The following is a 25,551-nucleotide window of genomic DNA, read 5'->3' as shown; positions in this document are numbered from 1 at the left end:
ACCGACAGAATGGGAGAAAATATTTGCAAATGACATATCAGATAAATGCTAGCATCCAAAATCTATGAAGAACTTATCAAACTCAACACCCAAAGAACAAATAATCCAATCAAGAAATGGGCATAAGACATGAACAGACATTTTTCCGAAGAAGACATCCAAATGGCCAAAAGACACATGAAAAAGTGCTCAACATCGCTTGGCATCAAGAAAATCCAAATCAAAACCTCAATGAGATACCACCTCACACCAGTCAGAATGGCTAAAATTAACAAGTCAGGAATTGACAGATGTTGGCAGGGATGAGGAGAAATGGGAACCCTCCTACACTGTTGGTGGGAATGCAAGCTGGTGCAACCCCTCTGGAAAACAGTATGGAGGTTCCTCAAAAAGTTGAAAATAGAGCTACCATACCATCCAGCAATTGCACTACTGGGTATTTACCCCAAAGATACAAATGCAGGGATCCGAAGGGGTACGTGCACCCCAATGTTTATAGCAGCAATGTCCACAATAGCCAAACTGTGGAAAGAGCCAAGATGTCCATCAACAGATGAATGGATAAAGAAGAGGTGGTATAGATACACAATGGAATATTATGCAGCCATCAAAAGGACTGAGATCTTGCCATTTGCAACGACGTGGATGGAACTGGAGGGTGTTATTCTGAGTGAAATAAGGCAATCAGAGAAAGACATGTATCATATGACCTCACTGATATGAGGAATTCTTAATTTCAGGAAACAACCTGAGGATTGCTGGAGTGGTGGGGGGTGGGAGGGATGGGGTGGCTGGGTGATAGGCGTTGAGGAGGGTATGTGCTATGGTGAGCGCTGTGAATTGTACAAGACTGATGAATCACAGATCTGTACTTCTGAAACAAATAATGCAATATATGTTAAGAAAAAAAGAAGAAGATAGAAGGAGGGGAAGAATGAGGGGAGTAAGTCAGAGAGGGAGACGAACCATGAGAGACGATGGACTCTTTAAAACAAACAGAGGTTTCTACGGGCGCCTGGGTGGCTCAGATGGTTAAGCATCTGCCTTCGGCTCAGGTCATGATCCCGGGGTCCTGGGATCGAGTCCCACATCGGGCTCCCTGCTCCTTGGGAGCCTGCTTCTCCCTCTGCTTCTCTCTCTCTCTCTCCCTGTCTCTCATGAATAAATAAATAAAATCTTTAAAAAAAATAAAAAAATAAAACAAACAGAGGTTTCTAGAGGGGAGGGGGTGGGGGGATGGGTTTGCCTGGTGACGGGCATTAAAGAGGGCACATTCTGCGTGGAGCACTGGGTGTTGTGCACAAATAATAATCATGGAACACTACATCAAAAACTAATGATGTAATGTATGGTGATTAACATAACAATAAAAAAATTATTTAAAAAAGATTGGTATTTTTATTACTTTTTAAAGTTTTTATTTAAATTCTAGTTAGTTAACATATAATGTTATATGGGTTTCAGGAATAGAATTTAGTGATTCATCACTTACATATAACACCCAGTGCTCATCACAAGTGCCCTCCTGATCACCCATTTAGCCCATCCCCCATCCACCTCCCTCCATCAACCCTCAGTTTGTTCTCTATTGTTAAGAGTCTCTTATGGTTTGCCTCCCTCTTTTTTTTTTTCTTTCTTTTCCCTTACATTCATCTGTTTTGTCTCTTAAATTCCACATATAAATGAAATCATATGGTATATGTCTTTCTCTGACAAATTTCATTTAGCATAATACACTCTAGCTCCATCCACATCGTTGCAATTGGCAAGATTTCATTCTTTTCTGATGGCATATATCATTGTGTGTGTGTGTATATATATATATATATATATATATACACTAATCTTCTTTATCCATTCATTAGTCAATGGACTTTTGGGCTCTTTTAAGAATTTGGCTATTATTGATAATGCTGCTATAAACATCAGGGTAAATGTGCCTCTTCAAATCAGTATTTTTGTATCCTTTGGGTAAATATCTATTAGTGCAGTTGCTGGTGGGAATGCAAACTGGTCCCACCACTCTGGAAAACAGGATAGAGGTTCCTCAGAAAGTTAAAAATACAACTACCTTACCACCCAGCAATTGTTATTTTGTTGTTTTTTTTTTTTTGGTTGTTTGTTTGTTTTAAAGATTTTTTTATTTATTTATGAGAGATGGGATGTGAATGTGGGGGAAGAAGCTGAGGGAGAGGGACAAGCAGACCCCATGCTGAGTGGGGAGCCCAACTTGAGGCCTGATCTCAAGACTCTGAGATCATGACCTGAGCCAAAACCAAGAGTCATACGCAACCCACTGAGCCACCAAGGCACCCCAATTATTATTTTGTTTTTATTGCATTTACCTAATGATACATTTTATCAACTTTTTCATGTACTTATTGACTATACACACATTTTAAACCTGCATTCTAGTCATTTTCCCTTTTATTCCTTTACTGAATTGACTTGTACTTTGTTCAAATAAATAGCTACATACTTCAGTCCATCTGTGAACAATGTGTTTCTGGTCCACTGACCTAGTTTTTAATGCTTAAACCTTATTATACTCTCTTAACGATTATAGCTTTTAATAAACCTTTAAATCATATAGAAGTGGAAAAATATTCCATGCTCATGGATTGGAAGAACAAATATTGTTAAAATGTCCACACTATCTAAAGTAATTTACACATTTAATGCAATCCTATGAAAATACCACCCACATTTTTCACAGAGCTAGAACAAACAATCCTAAAATTTGCATGGAGCCACAAAATACCCCAAAGAGCCATAGCAACCTTGAAGAAGAAAAGCAAAGCAAAGCTGGAGGCATCACAATTCCAGACTTCAAGTTATATTACAAAGCTGTAGTAATCAAGACAGTATGGTACTGGCACAAAAATAGACTCATAGATCAATGGAACCGCATAGAAAACCCAGAAATGAACCCACAGCTATATGGTCAATTAATCTTCAACAAAACAGGAAGAATATCCAGTGGGAAAAAGACAGTCTCTTCAACAAATGGTATTAGGAAAACTGGTTGGCAACATGCAAAAGAAGAAACTGGACCACTTTCTTACACCATACACAAAAATAAATTCAAAATGAATTAAAGACCCAAATGTGAGAGACAGGAAAACATAAAAATCCTAGAGGAGAACCACAGGCAGTGTGACCTCTCTGACACCAACCATAACAATTTCTTACTAGATATGTTTCCCGAGGCAAGGAAACAAAAGCAAAAATAAATTATTAGGACTTCATCAAGATAAAAAGTTTCTGCACAGTGAAGGAAACCATGAACAAAACTGAAAGGCAGCCTATGGAATGGGAGAAGATATTTGCAAATGACATCTGATAAAGGGTTAGTATCCAAAATCTATAAATAACATAGACAACTAAATATCCAAAAATGAATAATCCAATCAAAAATGGGCAGAAGATGTGAACAGACATTTTTCAAAAAAGACATACAGATGGCCAACAGACACATAAAAAAATGCTCAACAACACCAATCAATAGGGAAATACAAATCAATACGACAATGAGGTATCACCTCACACCTGTCAGAATGGCAAAAATTAACAATATGAAAAGCAACAGGTGCTGGTGAGGATGTGGAGAAAGGGGAACCCTCTTGCACTGTTGGTGGGAATGCCAACTAGTAGAGTCACTGTGGTAAACAGTATGGAGTTTCCTCAAAAAGTTAAAAATAGAACTACCCTATGATTCAGCACTTATACTACTAGCTATTTACTCAAAGAATACAAAAATACTAATTCAAAGGGTTATAGGTAACCAGATGTTTATAACAAATTATCTCCAATAGCCAAATTATGGAAGAAGTGTGTACACACACACACACACACACACACACACACACCCCACAGTGGAATATTACTCAGCCATAAAAAAGAATGAAATCTTGCCATTTGCAATGACGAGGACAGAGCTAGGGAGTATTATGCTAAGTGAAATAAGTCAGTGAGAGAAAGACAAATACTGTATGATTTCATTCACCTGTGGAATTTAAGAAACCAAAAACCAAAAAAAATGAACAAAGGGGTAAAAAAAGAGAGGATGGCAAACCAAGGAACAGACTCTTAACTATAGATAACAAACTGATGGTTACCAGGGGGAGGTGGGTGCAGGATGGGGGAAATAGGTGATGGGGATTAAGGAGTGAACTTGATGTGAAGAGCACTGGGTGCTATATGGAAGTGCTGAATCACTATATTATACATCTGAAACTAATATTACACTGTATGTTAACTAATGGGAATTTAAATAAAAACTTAAAAAATACATAAATTAGTTAAATGAATAAATCAGTGAATGAATTTAGAGATTAGGACAAAGACACTTTTAGTCTCTTAAAAAAATCATATACTCTGATTTTGTTCTATTTTTTCCTTCAATAATACTTATCCTGTTCAATCCTTCACATTTTCATATAAAATGATTTTTGCACTTCTTACAGTGAAGGCAATTTGGAGAAAAAAAATTATTTCTTTTTGAGTACATATGCTTTTACTTTGTTTTTATATTTGAATGACATCTATTTGGACATAGAATTCTACTTTTTCTTCCTTTTAACCATGAGTCTAATATCGCCAAGAACATCCTTCTAGTCAATCTTCAGTGCAGCAAGGAAGGTTGTACATCATGAGGAAGCGTGGGGCCTTTCTGTAGGAAATATAAGACTAGGGTGAATTTCCAAATCTTAACAAGAAGAGAAACCTGATATTATTATCTTTCTTATAGTTGATGCATTTCAGTGTTTGTATATGCTATTAATAACTGAAGAGAAAAATTCAAAAGTTTCCATTGTTACAGGTGCTTCCATCACTGAATTACTTACACAGGATATATTTATTTTTCACCTCAACAGAAAGAGCTCCTGACATTTTCTTATAAAGAAAATTTTTAGAAACAAATTGTTCAAAGCTTCTTCAGGGTAAGGAGGGATATGGTGACTCTCTGCTACTTGGGAAGAAGCTTCTCTTAAAACACCTGTTTCAATAAACTAGTGCAACCCCACAGATAGTTTTTAAAAAATGCCTTAGGTTATTCCAGAGGGACAGACCAAATTAAATTAGATTCCAGAACTTAATCTTTTTTACTTCATTTTTATTTATATTTCAAGTTTTTATTTAAATTCTGGTTAGTTAACATATAGTGTAATATTAGTTTCAGGAGTAGAATTTAGTGATTTATCACTTATATATAACACGCAGTGCTCATCACATCAAGTGCCCCTCAATATTTTAATGATACTTTGGTACATCATTTACTTATCACTTAATTCAATCAATCATTTATCATATCCTTCTAGAACAAAGCATTCCCGTACCTTCTATCTTCTCATTTCAATAACTCATCCTGGAGTTCTTATAGGAAAGATAATGAAATGTAGAATTGTGGTTTATCCATTGTTCCATTATATATAGCCACTAGGAGATATATTCTTTCCCAATAAAATCATTATTCATAGCATCAATAAAGAATTCCATTTGAGCAACAAAGATGGACATTGTACAAAATAGCAATCATATAACAACAGCAGCCTCCTGTATCTTCCTAAGTTTGAGTCCCATTCCTGTGCCAAGAAGTACAAAATCACTTATCTTGACTCCCAGAGATTTTCTAAAACACGTTTGTAGCTATACCTCCTCCTGCTCACTGATATAAACAAAACAAAACAAAAACCAATTAACGAACCAAATGAAAAACCTTCTTGAACACTGAAATCTGGATTGTCAAAAGACCAAATCTGGGGAGACTTTGAAAAGGCTAAATTTAAAGTATTAAGATAGAATCTTTCTGTCAGTATGCTCTCAAGCCTTCCCTTTACAGGCCCTCAAATCAGATTATGTTGTTGAAAAAATGTGAGAAAAATGTGTAACTTATGACTACCACTGCTTCTAAATGACTGTTTCTCTTTGCCTGACTATAGCTCTTATAAACTTGCAAAGAATATAGGTTTATGATAACAGGGAAAATATTCCTCTTAGCCCACTATATTTCTAACTGGGCTAAAAGGAATACTTTTAACTTCTCTTCAGTTGTCTCATGTACTACATAACCTTAATAATTTAGATAACCAGAGATTTGGATTATTCCACTTAAAGAAATAGCCATGTATTTTATTCATGTCCTTAAATGCATTAATTTTTAAGTTTAATCTTACCAGTTGTATTCTTCTTTGAAATTCACCAGGCATATTCTAAAAATAATTTCTCATGCCATATTGTCTTAATCTCCTTTATTAAAGTTATTTTTGACTATTCAATAATATGGAAATAAATGCCCTTTGAAACATGTGATTGAATGCTATTAAATAGATTAAATTAACACTTTTTTCCTGATTTTTGTAGAACTATTTCATTGATAAATCCACGTTTTCTGAAATCTGTATTTATTTTTTAAAAGATTTTATTAATTAATTTATTTATTTTAAAGAGAGAGAGCGTGTGCAAGTGGGGGGAGGAGCAGAGGGGGAGGGGAAAGGAGGGGGAAAGAATCTCAAGTAGACTGTGAACTGAGCATGGAGCCCAACGTGGGGTTTGATCTCAAGACCCTGAGATCATGACCTGAGCCAAAACCAAGGGTCAAAGGCTTTACTGACTGAGCCACCCAGGGTCCCCTAAAATCTATACTTATTTTTAAACGTATTTGAGAGCTTAGAAAGAAAGATCAAGATTCTCCCTCCTCAAGCCATCCATATTTATAAAATAAGGTAGTTTTTCCAGTTTCAATCTCCCTAATCCCCAAACCAAAATCTATACTAGTTGTAAAATTTGTACATTATTACTTGAATGTAGTTCCCTATTGCCATATTAATTTCACCCATCTGGCCTCAGCAGCTACAGGTTCTGGTTGGTTATAATTGTGGGGAAAATTATGAGAAGAGTTAGTGTAATAAATTATATACCCTGATGCTCCAGTTGATCCTGATAGCATCTTTCTCCTTTGTCTAGGTTTCCCTCATACTCAGCTATTACTTCTACTGCCTAGTTTTTATTCTTAGTGGGGTAAGCAAAAATCATTGCTGAGTGGTCTAAGCCCATTATTACTATGACCTTATTAGGTCACAGTTGCTCCACTTGCCAATTTACAGTTAAAACTGGAAATGGGAGAACAATAAGATGTCCCATTCGATTAAGTGAGGGCTAAACATATTTTTTTTTCCCGTCCTCATTATGTAGCAAAAGCCCTTCTTCCCATGATGATCAGGGACCAATTTGTTGTTTTCTCTGGAGAGCCCTAATACTGATGTCAATAGCTGTCTAAAAGTTTTGAAACATTTTGGAAGACATAAAGTTAATGAGTTTGAATTTATAGACAAGCAAGAATGAGAAATCCTCAAACAACACAGGATTATGGAATGAGCTCCTGAAACAATCAGTAACAGATTTCCAAACTGAGCCCTGAGAAAATCAATAATTTGTCAGGACAGGAGCAGGAAATGGAGAGCAAGAGCAGATTCTGTAGCTGACTGCTACACAGGAATAATGTTCCCTCTAACAGTCAAAGGAATTTAAAATGAAATGTTATCTGATTGGGAGAAATGGTAACTGTCAAGATTGTTTTTATGAATACTATTATATATTATTGATGATTTTTGTTAAATTAGAACAAAAATTAATATTGGATATAATTCTAAATATATTCACAATTAATATTCACTCTGAAGATAATGATTGTGCTTTTGGTAAAACACATTTTCATATGGACAGAATTAAAATTAAGTGGTAAAAATACACATTGAAATTCAGATAATCTTGAATCTAAGCTTGGTTAAGTTCCTTTTTATTAAAAGTTGAAAGAAGATTAAAGTGGAAATAGAATATTATTTTATAGACTAAATTTTAGACAAAAGTTCTATAAGTTACATAGCTTAACTTAACACCCTACATGATCTTAGAAGTCTATCAAGCTCAGCTGAGTTTCTCTGTTACTCTGGAAACTGGATCAATATGTTCTCCCCTATGCCTGAAACAGTGTTTAACAAAAGAAGGAACAAGGTATACTTTTCTAGAGTTACTGAAGATAAGTATTTGAGCCTTTGAAATCAGATTTACGTTCTGCAATTAATACTCTTCAGCTCTTATTAGACTTTGTTCTAGAATTTAATTATTACTACTAGTACAATAGATCCATATACCATTTTACAAAAGATCATTCTATTATTATTATTACTAATTTACTGGTGTTTTAGATGTAGAAAACATCTGGAGCATGCTGTCTATTCACAGCCATTTGGAGACTTCTCTCACAGTGTGTGTGGGTATGCTCCTCCCTGTGTCTGAGTTACCACCTTTCTAGAGCAGTTTTTTTTTTTCTTTCTTTACAGTGCATATATTTTTCTAGTGGTTTTGGTTTTGTTTTTGGGGGGATTTTTTTTGCTGCCAAATTAATCTTACTTTTTAATGTTAAAGGGAAACAGTACTAAACTGAAAAGAAAAAAAAAAAGAAGTCAGATATTCTCCATGATCTTCTCTCTTAAGGAAAATGGGTGAAATTACACGGAAATTTTCTGATAACAATTAGATGATGAAAAGTTTAGGAAGAACCAGCAGAGTATTTGGACCATGGATACCCCTTTGCAAAGACCAGTTCATTTTTCTTTTCCTGCTATGCCTTGATATGGGAGAAATAAATAACTCAGAGTGAACATAAGTTGTTATTTAATTTTTGGAGGAGACACAGTGTTGGGAGCCATACTACTTATTTGAAAGACAGTAGGAGAAGTGATGACCCCAAGCTGAAACTCACAGTGGAGAAAGGCTGCCAAGAATAAATTCTGTGTAATCCATGGTGATGAATAGGTTCACTCTTACTTTCATCAATGTTATAATGAACAGAAGGAGTTAAGACATTTCATATTATCTTTAAAGGGAGGCAAATGTAATAAAATTTGCAGGTCACTCAATCGTAGTCATACATATATATATATATATATATATATATATGTTTAAGCCTGAGGAGATTCATTCTCCCTTGAATTCTGACAGCATCACTTTTGATAAATTAAATATGGTCACAATAAACAAGGCAGACACTTAGGAAATTTTATGACAAAAGCCATCTCCAAGTGAATTTTAACAGTCATACCATTGTAACTCCTCCACAAGGTGTTCACAATAAAAAACAGCAGAATCTAAGTTATTCTTATTTTTATTTTTTATTTTTATTATCTGTATTATATGTATTATTTTAAGGTGGCAGTGACAGGAAACATCTTTATTGCCATCAAATACATTGTGTGGTGAAAACTATGTAAGTGAAATATGAAAATTATCCTAAGAGGTTTGTAAATTAATCAATTCAGTGACTGAATCTTAAGAGAAAGGTGCTTAAATTCTACATTCAAGTAGAATTTATTATGAAGGTAATTACCAAAAATAATATAATCATATTTAATGTAAATACTATTGTATTAATAGCATTGCTTAAAATATGTGAAGTCCTCAGTTTATTTAGTATTGTCACCGCTGATTTAAAACAGCTGTTAAGTTGTTCAGCATGTGTCTGTATCTGAACTCCGTCTATATCTGTATCTACATAAAATATCGCAGTTAAAAATACAGGTTAGAAATAATGCCCTACTTCTGTGGTACAAAAGAGGTGGGCAGAGATTCGAAAGGGAAATCAATTACTATACAATGCACAAAACTAGCAAAAATTTAGAAATTTGTTAAAAGATAAATTTGAAAGAAAGGGAACAGAGAAAGAACCCAATAGGCTTATGGAATATTTTTCATTCTTGGAGTTATGGATGTGAAGTGAACTGAGACTTTAGAGACGGACTGACTGCACAAATTCAAAAACTCTTTGTGAAAATGTTCCAGGAGCAACTTGGTAGTGTCTGAATTATTTCATTGTCTCAAAAACTGAATTACATATGCAACTGACAAACCCAGCCTAACACATAGGGATATGTACTTCTTATTTCCCTAACTTATTTTGTCTAAAGTATGAGTAGTTAACATCTATGTTGCCTCGTCTTGTTGACATCATGAACTGAACGGAGACTTTTATTTGATCAGAAGAACCCCATTATCAGTGTAAAGAGGCTTTGGAGAAGAGGCATTAAATTAAGCTGCTACTTAGATAATTTCCTTTACCCTTTATTTAGTAGGTCAGTCCAGAGCGAGTGATGGAAACAAGTAAAAATGGAAAACACTTAATATCAGCTCTTGAAGTTTAACTGACACAGAAGCCCCGTTTACTTTTGATTAATTTTTTAAGGGCTTGATTTCTGGAGAAAATAATTTGGACAATTTAATCCTATGGAATTAATTAAATATATTAAGAGACACAGATCTTTTGCCTGGTATGTGCATTAGCTGTCAGGGAAAAAAAAGAAAGAAAATAGAGGGATTATTCAAATGACAAAAATAAAAATTCCATTTAATCCCTTCCCAATATATACACATACTTTCTTCACTGGGAAGAGAAGTTGTATCTGTGTACTTCTAATGAAGACTATTGCTGTGATATAGCTAAACATGAAAATTATCAATAAGGCAAAGTATCTATAGCCCTTTACAAATATAAGCATACAAGCGCTCAAGAAATTTATCAGAATAATTATCACCTGTCCATACCATTTGCTATTAATTCTAGCAATGGGAAATAATCCTGGTGTTTTGTTTAGCTTGAGAATTTAACTCACTTTATTTTGTGGTAGAGTTTATATGCACCAAATCTAAAAATAACCTGGGATCTAGAAAAATTGTGTTCTTTTTTCATTTTTTAGGTCTTTAAGGACAGGAACAATTTAGTTCCAGACAGTTTATTATGGAGAACACTTGAGAGTAGGGAAAGAATTAGTCTCTCTGCTATGCTAAAACTTATTTCTTCAAGGTGGTGTTGGGGAAGAAGGAGCTTTTCAAAATGTCTTTAAGGTTATATATTGATATGACAGATTAATAATGAATACTATAAAAGTGATAAAGAAAAGAGCATAAAATACTATGAGAAAATTTGTGAAATGGTAGCAGTTTTTTTATTCTATCCCACAACCACCCAATATCTCAGCTGGTACTTCTTGCAATGACCTGCTCCCAAGTTCCTTGTTTTATCTCTCTACAGTATTAAAATCTCAGTCTTTGCCCCTGTTTCTGTGCTTCTAACATCCATTTATATATAATTGATTCCATTTCTAATTTCAGCAATTTTCACATTTAGGATTAGGAAGTTGGAGGGAAAGACACAAAACATGATGATCACAGAAATTTGAGTTAAAAATTATAAAGGTGGAAAAAGGACTCTGAATCCAGAAAATGAGTTGGCACAAATAAGCTAGAGAAGCTGGGGCACCACTATCCTATTCCTGCAAAGTCCTACTACCCATAAAATTCATTTAGACGGTTAGGTCTATTGAAAATTGGTTAGTTTAATGGACGTTTTGTGCCTGTCAAATGGACATCATTCTTCTCCTGGTAGTCTAAATTTTCTTTTACGGCACTATCACACCTTCATTTCTTTCTTATTTATGAAGTATTTCATATTTTCCCTAACACAGGTGGAGCAGTATATATTAATGCTGAATATCTATTTATCAAATGTAGCTGAAATTATAACCTAATATCATTTGTGACTCAAGAGTTTTGAATGAGATTGACTCCACCCCACAGCAACAAAAGTAAGTAGACATTTCTTGGCCAATAACAGACATTCAGAGATTTATAAGCCTCTGCCACTTTCATTGGTTAAGGTATAATTGCTTAACCCAAGTCAGATAAGAGACTTAATAAAAGAATTTGGTTGGAATCACTGAGACAGAAAATCTTTATTTCCTTCACAAAAGCTAACTGTAAAAGTATTATGTATTTGGAGTTGCTGAGGGCTATTGGATAGAGAGGCACACATGACAATGAATCCACTCTGAGGAATTATGAAGCAGGAGATAGAGAGATTCAATTGATGGTGTTATTTGAGCCTCTGCTTTAACACAAATGAAAATGTCAAACTGAACATGAAATTTTAAGTTTTCAAAGGCTGCAATATCCCATTATTGCTTAAGTCAGTTTGGTTTTCCAACAAGGGAAGCAAAGAATCATGAATAATGAAATAAATAATTACTGATGAAATGATATTAGTATCTTTTCCTCCATTACAGTAATATTAACTCAATCTACTTGGTCATAAATATTTTAAAATATTATAATGCACAAGGAAATCAAATGTTGGTGTGTAGTGGAAGGTATCTACATTGCATAGCAACCATACAAAATTAAAACAAAGTAAAACAGAACATATCAGTAATTTAAGAGAAAATTATTTGATCAACAATTTCCCTTTAAAAAAATTCTAAATATTTCATTTGTCTACATTAGTATCTATCAAAAATAAAAGTTTATAATTATTATTTTAAGTTCCAGTAACAGGGGCAATTCATTTTTTTATTGATATAACTATATTCATGTAAAAGTAGTATTATCTTGTGTTTTGGCAATCCAAATCATAAACACTGAAAAGGAAAGCTATATCCAAATATATTTATTCTGCTTCATTTGTAAACTTGTAAATAAATAATTAAAAGTACAAAGTAAGTTCTAAGACTATATAATAATCAGTTTAATTAAGGGAAAAAGTAGTTTAATGCTATGATAAATTTAACAACTATTGACTGCATAAAGCCTAACTTAAAACTTGTATTAATATGTTTTAGATTTGTTTTATTATATTTCCAACTTATACTTTGAACCCAATCAAATTGTAATTTAGAAAACCAATTTACTTCTAGGTTTAGCTCTGAATCAGGTGCTGTATGTACTTGGTTCCTACCCACCAATCTGCAAGGAGATCATGGCATAAACTGACTTTAAGGTATAAATGTTTGTCAGTATCTAAGCATAAATTAGGTACCTCCTAAAAATACCTATGTAATTTTCTCTTGGCAAATGCAAGACTTTATCCCTCAAAGTCTGATTAACATTTTGTAATTCAAGCTAGACTAATGTCAATGTACACCAAACTGAGATTAATCATTTTCTAATTAACAGTTTTTCATTATTTAACTAGAGCCACTAAGATTTAGCTGTTTCTAATTTTCTTTTATGATGTGTATAAGATATATGGCTATTTTGTTATTTTAATACAGCTTGGCAGATTTAGAGCTCCAGTTCTTTGTGAGTTTCATAATAGAGGGTTCTCATATGTTTTTTTGTGTCTCCCCATCCTCAAGCAAAATGTCCGACAAGAGTTCAGTACATGCGTTTAATGAATGAATGAATACCTATTAAATCATATATCTTCGTGGTTCTTTATTATACATTATTTCTGTGTGTTTGTTAGAAATTATTAAGGACCTTATAACAAAAATGTCATCGACCAGACAAGTTGGTTTTTGATGAATGACTAACAGATCAATATTCCTCTGTGTGTGTGGTGTTATTCACATTTATTTTATTGAAAGCTGTTTTCCATTTACATGAAAGTACAAATATCCAGAGAGGGAGGAGCACTCTAAAATCATAACAATGATGGAAGTTATATCACTTCACTAAGAAATAGATAGATGAGAATTACAATTAAACAAAGGCTACATGCCAACAAAAGAATAATGAAGCAAAAGCCATGAAAGTCCTAAGTTGTTTTTTTTTTAAGAAACAGAATAAAAAAACAAGAAACTGTTTTCCTTTAACTTAAGAGCCTGATGTATGTTAAGCATGTTTAAGCATGTCATATTACCAAGGTAAAGCTAAAATCTGTAGTAATGATGAAATCTTCTATCATTTTAAATTATTTAGGTTACTGAAGTAAAAAGGGTACTACTACTAGACTAGACTGGCATTTACAATAACCAGCTACGATTCTGGCATTGTGCATCACTAGGTATGTAAACTTGAGGACTCATTTTCCTCTTTTGTAAATTAAGAATAACATCAGGAACACAAAAATGGTAATAATATTATCTGTTTGGCCAAACTTAAATATGGGGGTATAATGGCCTAATTGTTACATCTACCTTGCAAGGTATTCTAATGGGCATTTTTTAATACCTGTGTCATTTAATAAGAATGAATATACTATAAGATACCAATAATTATCCTTACTGGACAAACAAGTTTTACAACACACTTCACCTATGATAAGTTCATTACACAGAATTATTAACATAATACATCCAGATTCTTTGTTGAATAAAATGGAGAACAGAAATTACATCCATAATGTGTTTCAAGTCATCAGTTGTAACTCTGTCACCCATGCTTATTTATTCATGAAGCTTAATTAGTTATATTTGCCAGACTCCCAAGAGAGATCCTAAGCTTCATGAAGAAAGTATCACATCTAAGTTATTAACAGAGTCCTAAAGTACATAATAGAAACTAAGAGATAGAAAGTATTTGATAGGTGATATAAATGTCCACTTGGATTTTTGTTTGGTTTGCTTTTATTTTTATTTTCCTCACTGGATAATGTAATCAGTTATAAAGCACATTTAGGTACCTCACATACAGAGGGCTTTTTTTAATTCACTTTATCATTAACATCATGCATTACAAATTATGTATATATTTATATAATATTTTTCCTTTGGTTTCAAATACAACATTTACCAGATAGAAAATTCTTATATGTAATTGACTGGTTACTTGAACTATTCTTGAGCCAGAACCATGTTTATTAAGTTAAAATAATATTATAACATATTTGACACTTTGATGAGAAAAATTTCTTTTACTCTTCTTTTTTGGAGTGATTCTGGCTATTTTCACTTTTTAAAATTTTTCCAGATAAGATTATAATCATTTACAAACTTTAGAATTATGTTTGGATTTTTGTAATTTTATAAATGCATTTGGATTGAATTTACATTTAATAATTACCCATATAAGAACATAGTACACTTCCATTTATTTGGGATCTCTTTTGAGCCTATATTAAAGTTTTATTATAATCATCATAGGTCTTGAACAATTTACATTTTTTAACATGTTTTAATTTTGTGTTGTATTGAATGAGGTTTTTGCCCTCATATTCTCTAAGTTTTTATGAATTATAAAGCTAGATGGCTACCTAAAAATTCTTACTCTATTACTGTTAGTTTTCAAAAAACACAACTTTTAATTGTAAGTATTAACAGTTTGACTTTTTATTTTTAATTACTTCTATGTCCTTAAATTTTATTCTGTCTTTCTAAACAGCTTTAAATAGAAGATCTACTGCATACTCCTGAAGTCTGAGACCACTCAATATGTCATTTTGCACATCTCTCAAAAACAAAACAGAACATAAAAAAAACTTGTCCCTTTAACAAAAAAGACAAAGTTGGAAGGTCTATGTATGACCCAGACTCACTCCAGGCACTGACTACACAATCAGCAGCCCAGAGAACCACATTCTGGTCAATAAGGGAATACCCTTAACATGGCTGGAGCTATTTGAGGTTTGCCTTCTTGTAAACAGAAAAAAAGTTCAAACAGAATGGGAAATTATAAAGGCACTCAGAGGCCTGAGACAGAGGGAAATGTACTCTAAACCAAAACCCACACTTTGTAACACATTATTATGATCCCTGTCTCTCTTTTGTTTTCCTTCTGTGATAGTTTTTCAGAAAAATTCAGCCAAATGTTCTAAGATGAAGCAATGAAATGGTTTCTTGTCTCCCTCTTACTTACAACTTTATTTGAATTAAAGAAGAGTTCTACCCTTGGATAGGGAGAAAGTGGGATACAGTTGGGACGGAGGTTATCAGAATGTAAACACCTACCGTGCATTTGTTTATCACCAATTGACTTGTGGCTTTATATGACCATTGACTCTTCACAGTCTCTATCAAGTGTCGAAAGCCTGATTTCTTCTTTCCCCTCTAAATATATATTACTAATAAGTTCCCCTGGTATTGTTTGTATTCAGAATGTCTGCAAATGTAATGTGATGGGGAATGAGGATCACAAGAAGAGGCAATGCTGCTTTGTCTCATCCCTCATCATTTGATAAGGAAGTAGCTTCCAGAGCAAGATCTTAAAGAGCCTGGGTCCTGTTTCATTACCTTGTTTGTGCTTTTTTTAGTTGAGACCTACAAGACTGCCCTTTGGGGGCAGAAAATAGACTTACTGAAGACCATGGGGACCGTGGTGTCTGTTATTCTTTGAGATCTCTTATTGTTGTAATAACAAATATATTCCCACTACCACTCTGAACTAGTTAGTGCCATTGAGAAGCCAAAGGCAATATGGACTCAAATTCATACAGGGGCTTTTAAAAGTTGGAGGAATCAGGCTTCTTTGGAAACTTTGTAAGTTGTAGGGGACCTTGTTTCTAAACATTTTCTGTCAGGACACTGTAGCACCCAGAAACCCAGGTTGATTTCCCAAGAAGTTTCCCCACCTCTGCATGGGAGGTGGGAGTAGGGCATGTTAGGGAGACAAGGGAGAGATTCTGTCTCATTGCTTTGAATCTTGTCTGAACCTTGTATAAGTTAGTAGATTCCTCTACTTGGTAGCCAATTGCTATGTGATGTTTCAGAAGTCAACTTCTATTTATTTTGCTTAAAAGTAGAGAAACTTATCTTTTATAATCACATGCCATTATTTTTTCATTTTTTCTGTTTCATATTTGTACTTAGGAATAGTGGTAGAGAAACAGAATCTACAACTATCTGGCTATTATATAAAGGAATTAAAAAAGGATTCTTATGGCTGAAAAGACTTTCTGCTGTGGTGGTAGAGCACAGGAGCTTTTCAACAGCATGAATTGGAATCAAATCCAAAATCTAACAAGTCTGTTAAGGGCCTGACATATAACATTCCAAGCATCACCACCACCACTACCACCACCATCATATCATCCACAATGATCTAACTACAGTGGAGACATGATGACACTGTTAGGCAGTTAGTTAGGCATGAAGGAGGAGAGATAACGCAGATGATGGCCACACCCTCAGAACCTCCCCTCCTCCCCCCAGGGTTAACAGCCACACCTTCAGAGCCACCTCTAAGGGCTAACACAAGGAAAGGCCTAGCCACAGAGCTGGCTCAAAAGCCACAAGGGGACTTCTAAGCGCCAAGCACACATACAAAGATGCAACTTGCCCTTAAGTACCTTTAAGGTCACAACGAAAGTTCATTAGACACTCATAAATATATAATACACAAATAAACACAATTATAACAGAATGCATCATGGGTAGGCACATGCGCAGAAGCCAAAATGTTGTATAACCACCACCTGTCAATTAAAGATGTCAATCAAAGCAAATTTCCATATGCAGAAAGCAGGCTTAAAAGGAAGAAACTAGAGCTTCCTATGCCATTGCCACTCTTATACCGGCAGTACACTTTCACCTTTGAAAATGTACTATACTTATCTACTCAATAAACTCCATCTCCCCGTTCTGGTCTTGGGTCTCCAATGCTTTGGTGCATTTGCAACAAGAACTGAGCGACCCAGTAACATAACAACTATCTGTCCTTTAAGGTGAAATCCGTCACGTGTATTTTAGCGTTTCTGGAAAATCTTTTGACAATTTTTGAGTAATTTGTTGTTAGATTACTGAGATCTAACAGCCTGATATCCATCTTCTGGTTAACTTTGCAAAACCATAGACATACAAGGCAGAAGGTGCTTATGGGGAAAGAAACTGTCTCAACCAGCCATTCTGGGATCTGTCTTTTAACATTACTGAGTCTAGAAATTTTTGTCTGTCAAATCATGGCGAGGTAGAGAATACTAGTAAAGCAATCAGGGTTTATTGGCCCACTGACCCCTGGTCATCTTTTCTGCTCCCCAATTTTGTGTGAATTCAGAGCTCTTATAACTAAGAGTTTATAACCCTTTAACTAAGAGGGCAGAGAAACTAGAGATCTTTTGCTGTGATATTGCTCCCTATCTCAACAACTATCATCAGCACCAGAAAATTATTAATTTGGCTGGGCTTTAAATCAATTCCCTGAAAATAAGTTCCCAGAAAACCAATGTTTAGAAAGTCAGTTTGCCAAATATCAATTTGCTGAACCAGAAACTTGTTCAAAACAGACAACTCCTTCAACAGTATTCACCCTAGCCATTCTACCTTTGAGTATAGGGACAGACAGTGGATGGGGTGAGGGCATGGTACAGAAAAGGGTAGCACAAAGGAAGGTGGTGAAAGAACTCCTAACAGAGCCCTAAAAGGCCTTTTGAAGAATGGGAAGCCTAGCCTAACACGGTGGTAACCTCACAGCATCACTCAACTTGGTTGTCAACTCAGTCAACCCTAGGGAAAGGCATCACGAGGAAAGAAAAGTGCGAAAGGCATTTGCTGAAACACAATGCCACAAGGATGATAAAAATTTTCTATTTTTTCTCTAGGTTACATGCCTCAGGAAGCATGAGAGTAGGCAGATCTACTCATATCTGTATCCTTTACATGTGGGCCCATGTTTAATCTTTATCAGGCACTCAATCAAAATTAGAAAAATAAAGAATGAATTAACAAATAAATATACAAATACTGAACAAATTATTAAAAATTATAGTGGATATATAATTTGGCAGGCGGCAAGAAAAATCCCCTTATGATATGACAATTTTTGGATTCTTGAGTGAGATAAGAAGAGCTTTGATTAGTCTTCAATTAATTTTTTTCCAAAATTAAGGCCTGCTGGACATCTATCTAGGTCTAATAAATATTTTCAGTTTGATTATTCTTATGCAGAACGTTTTCTTGCTACGTAACTGTTAGCTGAATGATTGGGTCCAAGGCTCAGGATTCTTGTCTAGTTTTTAGATCCAGAAAAATTGAGAAGGAATATGTTTGATGTAGATGTATATATTTTGTGGGGGGCAGATTAAAGAATCTGTAGTTTTTCTGTGTAATATAAAGAATAATCTGAAACAAAGGGAAAAAGTTTTTCTTCATCTCTTCCTAGCAGACTGTGGCCACCTAGGGAAATTACTAACTTTTTTTTAAGATCAAAGTTTTATTTATTTATTTATTTATTGGAAATATACAAAAAGCAATCCTATGTTCTTGAAATAACTGATGTTGATGGGTTGGCATGTATCCTTCTACAGATTTTCTGTATTCATAAAGCGAGTGCTGGCTCTAAGTAGGACAAATGGATAAATGGGTTTCCTCTTCCTGTCAGCCTTGGCAATAGATCAGAAGCTCAGGATTTATCAGAAACTAGATGAAAATAAACAAGACATCTATTACTCACTAAGAGGTATCTGCTTATATACTGTACACAGTTATGTGTTATTATTGTTTCTCGATGAGTTCATAAATGCACTATTGTCTCTTTAAACTCATCAAAGTTTGGGCCCCTTTCTTGTAGTAGTACACAACATAGGATGTTACCTATTTCATGAATATAGCAAATAAAAAAGCAGTTTTTTAATGGGCACAAGTGCGCCCTACAGGGCTATACACCTGGGCACAGTGCACAGGTAGCAAACAAAATGCCCATCTCCTGTTCTCCCTGAAAAAGAATTGACTGCATACCTTCCCAGCTGCTGCCTGAGGGTCCAGCTTCCAATCATCCTATATCTATGATGAGTCAGTATACCTTTAACTATTGGAAGCCACTTTTGTTCTTCAAAGACAGAAGCTTGTACAGTCACAAAGGTTTGAGAGACAACCAGGAGGTCAGGCCAATCTGATTGACAAGGTTCATCTCCTCCAGGAGATCAATCTGCCAAGACTGGAAGAAGGGGCTGATTTATCTAATGTGCAGAAACCAATACAGAGAGTCAAGAAAAATGAAAGAAAAGAGAAATATTTTCCAAACAGAACAAGAAACTTCTTAGTTTCAAACTATATTTTAAAGCTTAGTTTTAATCAAAACAGTATGGTATTGGCATAAAAGCAGACCAATAGATCAATGGAACAGAATGGAAAATCAAGAACTAAATCCATGTGTACATGGTCAGTCAATTTACCATAAAGTAGCCAAGACTATCAAATGGAGAAAAAAAAGAGTTTTTCAATAAATGGTATTAGTATCGCTGGATATCCACATGCAAAAGCATGAAACTGGACACCAAACACAACATACACCATACACAAAAATCAACCTAAAGTATATTAAAGACTTGAATGTGACACTTGGAACAATAAAAATCCTAGAAGAATATAGAGGGGGGAAGCTCCTTAACATTGGTCTTGACAATGATTTTTAGGATTTGACACCAAAATCAAAGGCAAAAAAGCAAAATAAACAAATGTAACTACAGCTTCTGTACAGCAAAAGAAATCAGAAACAAAATAGGAAGACAACCTAGGTAACGGGAGAAAATATTTGCAAATTATAAACCTAATATGGAGTTAATATGCAAATTATGCAAGGAATTCATTCGTAAACAAACAATAAATTTTAAAACTGGGCAAAGGACCTAAATAAACATTTTTCCAAAGAAGAAACACAAATGATTAACAAGTATTTGCAAATGTGCTCAACATCACTATCATCAAGAAAGTGCAATTCAAAACATTAAGATACCACCTCACACCTGTTAAGATTTCTATTATCAAAAAGGCAAAAGATCAGATGTTGACTACACTGGTAGTGAGCATTGAGTAATATATAGAATTGTTGAACCACAATGTTGTACATCTGAAACTAATATAACATTGTATGTTAATTATACTTCAATAATAAACATTTAAAACAAAAGAAAACATAAACAAAACATAACAACACCTGGTGATGATGAAAGGAAAAGGGAAGCCTTGTACCCTGTCTGTAGTAATATCATATGGTACAGTCACAATGGAAAACAATATGGTGGTTCCTGAAAAAATTAAAATTGAACTACCATATGATCCAGCAATCCCACTTCTGGATCTATATTCAAAGAAGACAAAATCATTATTTTATTTTTTTTAAGATTTTATTTATTTATTTGACAGAGAGAGTGAGAGCAGGAACACATGCAGGGGGAGCGGGAGAGGAAGAAGCAGGCCCCCCACCGAGCCGGGAGTCTAATGTGGGGCTGGATCCCAGGACCCTGGGATCATGACCAGAGCTGAAAGCAGACGCTTAACAACTGAGCCACCCAGGTGCCCCATTATTTTAAAGGTGTATCTGTACTGCCATATTCATCGCAGCATTATTCACACTATCTGAGGTATGGAAACAACACAAATCTTTGTTTACAGATGAATGTAGAAAGAAAATGCTGTATATATACATAATAGAATATTACTCATTTTAAAAAAGGGAAGGAAATCCTGCCATTTGAAACAACATGGATGAATCTGGAGTGCCTTGTGCTAAGTGAGATAAGCCAGAGAGAGACAAATATTGTGCAGTATCACTTATATGTGGAATCTTTAAAAATAAAAACAAAAATAGAGCATTGAATGGTGACTTCCAGGGTCTGGGGAGGTGGCAGAAATAGGGAGAAACTGGTGAAAGTGTACAAATTTCTAACTGCAAGATGAATAAGATCTGAGGATCTAAACTATAACAAGGTGGCTAAAGTTTACAATAGTCTACTGTTCCACTGAAATCTACTAAGAATATAACAAGTATTCTCACCAAAATTTTTAAAAAGGTAAATACATGAGATGATGTATGTATTAATTAATTCAACTGGCAATCCTTTCACAATGTATATCAAATTATTACTCTTGTACAGAATAAACATACTTTTATTTGTCAGTTATACCTCAGTAAGACTAAAAAGAAAGAAACTTCAGAGAGCAAAAAAAAATCACAGAGGTGGGTTAAGAATGCCATCTTTGTTCAAATATTTTATAAAGTTAGCTCTTTACTATCAAATTAGAGAATAAACAGGTATTTCATAAGGCTCTGATACAAAGATATTATGAACAATGTGATATACATTTTGTTATATGAGTATATTTTAAGTATGTTCTGATAAAAGTAAATACAAAAAACACTGATATATTTCATGTAGGAAAGTGAATAAATTATTTAGGTTTGTATTAAGGTGCTAATTACAGAAGACTTGACAAAAAGTGATTACATAGAGAATTTATTTTTTTCATTGAAATAAAAATTCTGAAGGCACAAGGGCGCCTGGGTGGTGAAGGTGGTCCGATGTCTGACTCTTGGTTTCAGCTCAAGTCATGATCTCAGAGTGATGAGATCAGCCCCGCATTGGGGTCGGGCTCCACGCTCAACGGAGAGTCTGTTGGAGATACTCTCTCAGTCTCACTCTGTCCCTCCCTGCCGCTCTCTCTCCAATAAATAAATAAATGTTAAAATAAAATTCTGAAGGCACAAATCTTAAGCATAATGTAGCTCTTAAAGGAAGTCATAAAAATAAGACTACTACCTTTCTGCCCCATCACTATCATCAGCATGTAGCCTCTCCCTCTCTCTCTATATATAGATATCTCTATCTATATATTCCATTTTAGCAAAAGAGACCCAATAGCTTTTGATAACATGAACCAGCAATATAAAAGTTCCCATTATAAACATAGCAATGGAAATCAGGTTGTTGGGTACAGGATGAAACAGATATTTGGTGAATGAACATATTTACAGTAATAATTTTAAGATATAAAATATACTTTGGTTGTATTTCTTAGTTCCACTTCATGAAAACCACTAGTTTTATTGTGCATCCATTTATTCACACAATAAATGATTAAGCTCTTTTTAATATCATAATCTATTCTTCCATAATTTAAAAACAAACAGAAATTTACTGAAACAGTGGTCATACTTATAAACATATTACTTAGATTGATTATTAATTTAAATCTTGTCTCTCTTTCCAAGCCAAAAGTCTTACAAACTTTTTTTTTCCCAGTAGTCAAATGCAAATTCTGTTACAGTGACATTTTTTTGGAGAATTTATCCTTGGAATTTAGATTTTGTTCATAAGCCCTCTGCTGAGGCTTGTTAGAAGCCTAGAAACAAACAGAAGAAGGCCTGTTAGAGGATGACAAGGAAAAGACCTTGGCTAGACAGCTAAGAGGTCTACGAGAGTTCCACTAGGAATATTCCATAGCCAACAGACCGTCGTAAGCTCATAACCTAGGCCACATGCAACAATTTTATGTTGGTGATTAAGTTTGGGTTTTTTGTCCAATAGTTCAATCTAATGGAAATATCCAGAAAGCAGTTAGACAAATGAATCTAGAGTTCTACTGACAGATACACTTTGAAGTATAAGCTATAAAGTCATTAATATAGTAGTCAAGTTATCAGTGGAGATATGTTCACACAGATAATCAGACAAAGGAAGAAAGAAATTAATGAACTCAGAGGACACCAGTACTGTTTTGATTAGAAAATCTGACCAATTAAATAGTTTTCTACCAAGTATATATTTTCTCCATTAGCACTTCCAAATAGGAACTTGTTGGAGTTAAAAAGAGTGTCAGTAGTCAGGACCATTATATTATACAACTTTAGAAGAAGCTATTCACATTGTGCCATACTTTTTATTTTTTTGAGTACTTGGGTGCCTGTGTGGCTCAGCCAGTTAAGCATCTGACTCTTGATTATGGTTCAGGTAATGATATCAGGGTTGTAAGATGGAGCCCTACCTTGGGCTCCGCACTGGGCTTAAGATTTTCTCTATCTCCCTAAAAAAATAAATAAATAAAATAAAAATAAATTTGAGTACTCATGTCTAAAATATGTGCTAATTAGAGCAAACCACATTATGTGCTTTTTTTTTCCCCATTAAAATCCTACCTAAAATCCTTCCTAAGAATTTGTATTTCCATGTTTATGTGAGGTCTTTGAATTAAGAGAATGTTCCATTCTTTATATCCTAACAAACAAACCAGAGTCAGCTGTAACTCAAGCGGCACACTCTATGTTTAGCTAACCAATGAGACTGAATGTTCATATTAAGATTATTTTTGCTTCTGACTGATTTTAGCTCCTTAAAAGCATAGAATCAGTAACAAAAATTTCCTGGGTATAGCCTAGACTTTAACCACATATTTTTACTCCATTTTAATTATTGTTATTCAGGAAAATAGGCACTATTTTGTCACAAAAACAATACTTCAGTGACCTAAATTAATAAATTAATTTCATATTTCATATTTTCTGAGATTCTAATGTGAATCAGCAGGGAAGCTCCTCTCTCCAATCACTCTAGTTCCTGGGCTCCTTTCATCATTTTATGCTTGTAGCGAGAAAGAGTGGTGGAAAAGGCTTTAATTGCTTTTAAGTGCCTCAAAACAGAAGTGATGCACATTACTTTTTCTCTCCATCCACTGACAAAACTAGTCACATGGCCCCATTTTAAATGGAAGGGAGGCTGCGACATATGGGCAGAAGATGGAATATTTGTTGAGCACCGAGTATCTGCCACAGCCTACTACTGGCTAGATTAGACTCATATGGATCTCCATTTCCTGTAAAACATTCCCTTTATCTGACAATATTTGGTTAAAGAACAGGCATAGACTCTCAACCAGACTTAATTAATCCTCATTTTGAAATCCAGGTGTATACTAAAAAAATTATCCAACAAATGTTGACTCAATAACAATTTTCCATAATTTCATCGGTTATTCACCTCAGGTTTCATTTATGCATCTGCTGTGTCATTATCTGAGTTCATTATAACATTAGCTTTCAAATTTAATAGACCATTACATAAGAAAGAAAGGTACTAATTATAGAGGCTTATCGTTGCAACATAGTTCACCACAGGAATAGTATTATATGAATGCTTTTATCTTTGAAATGAGCTTGCTACAAAATAATTAAGTAAATATGTCAATAAAATCATTAAAAATTTCTTCTCATGTTTAAATATAACTTTCTTGTGTCATTACTATGATAAATAATTAGAAGTATTATTAATTAGAAGATAAATAATTAAAAGTATATTAATCCAAATTGGGATGGTAAGTATTCATATGCCATCATTTTTGCCATCAAAATTATTCTTCATATCAGTAATACAGATTTCAAACAGTATTCCTAGTTAACCCAACACCAAGCCCAATTTTGAAATCCTTTGATTATAGTAGAAAATGTATTATGATTTTTGAGATCCAGAAAAAGAGCAGCAACTGCTTTGTGTGACTTAGGCTAAATTTATAAATCGTTAGGTGGAAAATATGACATTTCAATTTTTGATATTATATTTTTGGAAGTTAATTAAAGTATATTGCAAGTGTCTTTTCAACTTTAACTTCAAGGGTACTACTACAGTCATCACTACATATGTGTGTCACATCCTTCTACAGATGGTAAATCAATAGGTGTGTAAAGACTTTTAAAATATTTCAGTTATAAAAAAGGAAAGATATTTATAAAATGGGATTTGTCAGAAATGTATTCTGTTCTTCCTTAATTCAAATATAAATATCTATAAAACACTAACAAGGTCATTTTAATGCTGTTAAATATAAGAGGCACATTTTATTAAAAACATTACACACCAAACAATTTATTAGCAATGTAACATACAGTATTATTTAATCATATAATAAGATATGCGGTAAATAGTATTATTCCCACTTTTTTTCATTTAGAATATGGTGCAATTTAGTTAAGATCATATAATTATAAAAGTTATAGGCAGACTCTTTACTCATTTCTGCCTAAAGCCCATGTTTTTTTTATTAACACATATATTGGATCATCCAAATGAGACATCTGAAAAGA

General features: G+C 34.0%; 1 long non-coding RNA gene across 2 annotated transcripts in view; it reads left to right on the top strand.

Annotated features, from left to right (window-relative positions):
- LOC141370662 (uncharacterized) overlaps positions 1 to 15,282 on the top strand; it is a 45,646-nt gene extending 30,364 nt beyond the window's left edge. For both annotated transcript variants that reach the window (XR_012374914.1, XR_012374913.1), the window contains exons 3-6: positions 11,520 to 11,639; positions 12,744 to 12,826; positions 13,750 to 13,834; positions 15,151 to 15,282. This is a non-coding gene — a long non-coding RNA (uncharacterized lncRNA). The remainder of the gene's footprint in view (positions 1 to 11,519; positions 11,640 to 12,743; positions 12,827 to 13,749; positions 13,835 to 15,150) is intronic.
- The last annotated feature ends 10,269 nt before the right edge of the window (positions 15,283 to 25,551 follow it).

The sequence above is a fragment of the Callorhinus ursinus genome, unplaced genomic scaffold (genome assembly GCF_003265705.2).
Source record: "Callorhinus ursinus isolate GAN/ISIS: 27379988/994484 unplaced genomic scaffold, GSC_fseal_2.0 scaffold42, whole genome shotgun sequence".
Lineage (NCBI taxonomy): Eukaryota > Metazoa > Chordata > Mammalia > Carnivora > Otariidae > Callorhinus > Callorhinus ursinus.
This window is presented reverse-complemented; position numbering and strand designations above follow the sequence as displayed.